Source organism: Dendrobates tinctorius, unplaced genomic scaffold (genome assembly GCF_039654945.1).
Source record: "Dendrobates tinctorius isolate UK_male_01 unplaced genomic scaffold, ASM3965494v1 ptg000241l, whole genome shotgun sequence".
Lineage (NCBI taxonomy): Eukaryota > Metazoa > Chordata > Amphibia > Anura > Dendrobatidae > Dendrobates > Dendrobates tinctorius.
Genome location: NW_027361908.1, coordinates 10,699,231 through 10,705,391, shown reverse-complemented (window position 1 = coordinate 10,705,391; position 6,161 = coordinate 10,699,231).

Here is a 6,161-nt window from a genome sequence, read left to right as displayed (position 1 = left end):
ACTGTGCTTGCAATTAAAGAGAAATTAATATTCACTCCTCTCCAGCCACTGACACAGTCTGATAAATACTGATAACAACTCTCAGCATCTCCTTACCATTAAGGACATACTGAGAGTTGTAGGTTCATAAGATACAAATGTATATGGGCCTGACTTCACATTACAGTTGGTTGCTGTACTAACTTTTCATACCCCAGCAGAATTTTTGCTTCCTTGGCCTTTTTTAAGAGAACATGAATGATAACACCAACACTTTCTCCACTCATGGTTAGTGGTTGGGTGAAGCCACTTATTGTCAAACTATTGTGTTTTCTCTTTTTAAATCATAATGACAATCCAAAACACCCAAATGACCCTGATCAAAAGTTTACATACCCCATTACTTAATGCCATGTATTGCCCCTCTAACATCAATGACAGCTTGACGTCTTTTGTGGTAGTTGTGGATGAGGTTCTTTATTTTCTCAGATGGTAAAGCTGTCCACTCTTCTTGGCAAAAATCCTCCAGTTCCTGTAAATTGCTGGGCTGTCTAGCATGAGCTGCGTGCTTGAGATCTCCCCAAAGTAGCTCAATGATATTGAGGTCAGGAGACCGAGATGGCCACTCCAGAACCTTCACTTTGTTCTGCTGTAGCCAATAACAGGTTGACTTGGCCTTGTGTTTTGGATCGTTGTCATATTGGAATGTCCAAATACGTCCCATGCGCAGCTTCCCAGCTGATGATTGCAAATTTGCCTCCTGTATTTGCTGATAACGTGCTGCATTCATCTTTCCTTCATCTTCGACCAAGTTTCCTGCACCTTTGTAACTCAAACATCATCAAAACATCAGCAATCCACTTCCGTGGTTTACAGTAGGAATGGTGTTCCTTTCATCATAGGCCTTTTTGACCTCTCTCCAAATGTAACGTTTATGGTTGTGGCCAAAAAGTTTAATTTTGGTCTTAACACTTCAAATTACCTTGTTCCAGAAGTTTTGAGGCTTGTCTCTGTGCGTATTGTAGGTGAGATACTTTGTGGCATTTGCGCAGTAATGGCTTTCTTGTGGTGACTCGACCATGTAGCCCATTGTATTGTAGTGCCTCCTTATTGTGCATCTTGAAACAGCCACACCGCTAGTTTTCAGAGAGTCCAGTATTTCAGCTGTTATTCATGGGTTTTTCTTTGCATCCCAAACAGTTTTCCTGGCAGTTGTGGACAAAATTTTTGTTGGTCTACCCGAGTGTGGATTTGTTTTTACCGAGCCCCTGATTTTCCATTTGTTAATCACAGTTTGAATGCTGCTGACTGGCATTATCAATTCCTTAGATATCTTTTTGTATCCCTGTCATGTTTTATACAGTTCAACTACCTTTTTCCATAGATCTGTTGACAATTCTTTTGCTTTCCCCATGACTCACAATCCAGAAACGTCTGTGACTGGATGAAAGATGCAAGAGTCTGCCTGAATCCCAGAAACTCACTCAGATATTATGTATACACACACACACACACACACACACACACTGACTACAAGCAAACAGGTCACAGTTGAGGATATTGCCTTTAGTAGCCATTCAAATCCATTTGTGTCAACTTCTGTGCATGTTATCAGGCCAAAATCACCAGGGTATGTAAACTTTTGATCAGGGTCATTTGGATGTTTTGGGTTGTCATTATGATGTAAAAAGAGAAAACACAGTAATTTGACAAATGGCTTCACCCAACCACTAACCATCAGTGGAGAAAAAGTTTTGGGGTTATTCATATTCTCTGAAAAAAGGCCAAGAGAGCAAAAATTCTGCCGGGGTATGTAAACTTTTAGCACAACTGTGTGTATATATATATATATATATATATATATACACACACACACACAGAGGTGCTTCTCCTAAAACTAGATTATCATCAAAAAGTTAATTTATTTCAGTTCTTCAATACAAAAAAGTGAAGCTCATATATTATATAGAGTTATTACAGTGATCTATTTCAAGTGTTTATTTGTTAATGTTGATGATTATGGCTTACAGCCAATGAAAACCCAAAAGTCATCTCAGTAAATTAAAATAATTAACAAAAAACACCTGCAAAGGCTTCCTAAGCGTTTAAAATAATGGGGAAGCCTGCTGACTTGACAGATATCAAGAACTCATTGACACACTCCACAAGGAAGATAAGCCACAAAAATTCATTGCTAAAGAAGCTGGCTGCTCACAGAGTGCTATATCCAAGTATATTAATAGAAAGTTGAGTGGAAGGAAAAAGTGTGGTAGAAAAGGCCATTCAAAAATTTAGGGGAGAGTCACAAGAAGTGGAATGCTGCTGGAGTCATTGCTTCAAGAGCCACCACACACAGACGTATCCAGGACATGGGCTACAAGTGTCGCATTCCTTGTGTCAAGCCACTCATGACTAATAGACAACGCCAGAAGCATCTTAGACACAGAAAAAACACACAGTATGACAAACGTGCATGAATACTCTGTTGTAAAATATATGTAACAGTAAGCAGCAAGTGCTAGTAAAAGATAACAAAAACAGGGTATTTAGTTGATGTTTTTTGCAAAAAATGTATACGAAGTCACTCCACCACGTCACGGTATACCCTTCTCGGAGCAGTCCTATCTAAAGTATTTAAACCTGATCATGTGAACAATACCTACATGAGCAGGATTCAGAAAGGCGCTGCCCGGTATGGGCACGCTGGGCAAAATGGCTCTTTATGTACTGTACATGTCCCATGCGTTTTTAATGTATTAATTTCTTGCTCATGCAAGCTTTTGGAGATCCCCGCCTCTCTCTTGTGGAACATGCACTTGTGTCTCAGTCTTTGGGCGGTGTGAACATTGTCTTACTGACCTGTTCATTTTTGTGCATGTCCCATGTGTTTTTAAGCCAGAAGCATCTTACCTGGGTCAAGGAGAAAAAGAACTGGACTGTTGCTCAGTGGTCCAGGGTGTTGTTTTGAGATGAAAGTAAATTTTCCTTTTCATTTGGAAATCAAGGTCCCAGAGTGTGGAGGAAGAGTGAAGAGACACACAAACCAAGCTGCTTGAGGTCTAGTGTGAAGTTTCCACAATCAGTGATGGTTTCGGGAGCCATGTCATCTGCTGGTGTAGGTCCACTGTGTTTTATCAAGACCAAAGTCAGCATAACCGTCTACCAGGAAATTTTAGAGCACCTCATGCTTCCCTCTGCCGACAAGCTTTTTAGAGATGGACATTTTATTTTCCAGCAGGACTTGGCACCACACTGCCAAAAGTACCAATACCTGGTTTAAAAACAACAGTATCAGTGATTGATTGGCCAGCAAACTCGCCTGACCTTACCCCATAGAGAATCTATGGGGTATTTTCAAGAGGAAGATGAGACACCAGACGCTGCATTGATGCAGTAATTGATGCAAAAGGAGCCCCAACCAAGTATAGATACATTTACTAAACATACATTTCAGTAGGCCAACATTTCAGATTTTAAAATAATTTTTCAAGCTGGTGTTATAAAGTATTCTAATTTACTGAGATAATGACTTTTAGGTTTTCATTGGCTGTAAGCCATAATAATCAACATTAACCGAAATAACCACTTGAAATACATGACTCTGTTTATAATAACTCTATATAATGTATTAGTTATATACACAGGGTGGGACATTTATATGGGTACACCTAAATAAAATGGGAATGGTTGGTGATATCAACTTCCTGTTTGTGGCACATTAGTATATGTGATGGGGAAAATTTTCAAGATGGGTGGTGACCATAGCAGCCATTTTGAAGTCGGCCATTTTGGATCCAACCCTCAATGCAATGCAACCCTCTTCTTCCACTCTTGACTCACTGATAGCAACACCGCAGAAGAAATGCTAGTCTAAGGGGGTCAGACTCCTTGTAGGAATGCTTGGACCTGACACCCATAATGTGGTGGTGCACCATCTTGCTGGAAAAACTCAGGGAACGTGCCATCTTCAGTGCATAAAGACGGCAGCACATCATCATGTAGCAATTTCAGATATCCAGTGGCATTGAGGTTTCCATTGATGAAGATCCCACTATCTTTGTACCCCATATACCACACCATACCATCAAGGTCTCCCGATCTAACCCCCTTAGACTTATCTTTGTGGTCATGTGAAGGCAATTTGTCTATTCTGTGAAAATATGAGATTATTTTTTATTATTATTTATTTATATAGCACCATTAATTCCTGTTAGGGCTGGTGGAATGCACCAAATAATAAAATAATAGTAAGGTGTGTTGGCAGCCCGGGGTCCACCGTTCAGAGGTGGTAAACTGCTGCTTAGTAATGGCGGATGGATATAGCGGTATACAAAAGGTCACACGTGGGTTAACATCACCCGGTGTGAACAGGCGCAGACTCTGTTTCGTCACAGAGCCGCAGTACCGCGGAACATAAATGCCAAAGCCTGTTAAGACACACAACACTGGGCAAGAGAGCGCTCAGCAAACAGTCACAGAACTCAGCCCCAGACACGAAGTCTGAGTCCCTCTAGACCTACTGAGCGTGCAGCGTCGCACCTGCGGACGCCTCTAATGAAGACTGACCACAATGGAGTGCAGACTTTGTGCACCGTGGTGTACAAAGCCACCGATGGATGCTGATGCCAGTCTCTGACTCTGCCTGGACCTCAGCCTGGGCACTAGCAGGCTAGGCTACACAACACATGTGTACCAAGGGTAGGGGTTTCATAATGAGTCATTCACCAGAGACATTCATACATGCATACAACACTCACTCCACATGGTCTAATCTTTTTCTATATTATCGCATGGCCGAGCGGCCATGCGAAGCTTTTATAGCCGCATCCTTCCGGGACCTTCCTGATGGTCCAATCCGAGCTGGAGGACCTGAGCATGTGACCTCCGATCTTCAATGAGATCGTCCCACGGGCATGCTCAGTGGACCGAAAGGACTTAGTCCCTGAAGTAGCTCGCTGCTGACCAGCATGCGTTGCTATAGCTGGACCAGAGGTGACAGCAGCAACCAAACCTACAGAGCTGGTCTAAGGAGAGAACCTGGATCGATGAGTCTGCTAAGCAGCCTCCTCTGTGGCCGGAGAGGAATGGGAGACTGCTGAATGCAAGGCTCGGGATTCCTGCTGTGCGACAGGAACCCGACGCCTAACAATTCCGTGGTGCTGTACATAAGAAGGGGGGTTACATACAAAGTTATAGATATCGTTAACAGTAAACAAATTTACAATGACAGAGGGGATAGGACCCTGTCCTTGTAGACTTACATTCTACGGGATAGTGGGGAAGAGACAGAAGGTTGGGGGTGCAGCAGCTCTGGTGATGATGACATGGCAGCTCGGGCAGTGGTGAGGTGGCAGAATGGTTATTGTAAGCTTTAGAAGTCCAATGTGCTATCCATTCAGATGTGCAGCATCTGAAACAATGGTACTGGAAGCCTGTGCTAGCATTTCTTCTGTGGTGTTGCTATCAGTGTATCAAGAGTGGGAGAAGAGGGTTGCATTGACAATCCAACAAAATGGGCAGCACTTTGAACACATTTTGTAAGTGGTCATAAACTTGTAATTAACTCATGAAAGAACAAAGTTGCGTTAAAACCAAGCACGCCATTGTTTTTCTTGTGAAATTCTCAATAAGTTTGATGTGTCACATGCCCCTCTTCCCATTGTAAGAAATAAAGTTGAATCCAAAATGGCCGACTTTAAAATTGCCACCCATCTTGAAAAGTTTCCCCCCCACCCATATACTAATGTGCCACAAACAGTGATATCACCAACCATTCCCATTTTATTTAGGTGTATCCATATAAATGGCCCACCCTGTGTGTATATACACTGCTCAAAAAAAAATGAAGGGAACATTACTCTTACTGAGCAGGCACATGGATGTTAAAGATGTGTCTGACAGGATATCAGGACTCTTCAGACCTACAGATGACTACCCATTCCTGCTACTACATGTGGGGACAAATGACACCGCAAGAAACGACCTGGAAACCATCTGCAGAGACTTTGAAGACTTAGGCAAGAAAGTGAAAGAACTGGGAGCGCAGGTGGTCTTCTCTTCCATCCTCCCAGTGGATGGCCATGGAACAAGGAGGTGGAATAAGATTCTGCAGGTGAACAACTGGCTACGTCGATGGTGCCGTCAGCAACGATTTGGATTTCTGGATCACGGAGTGAACTACT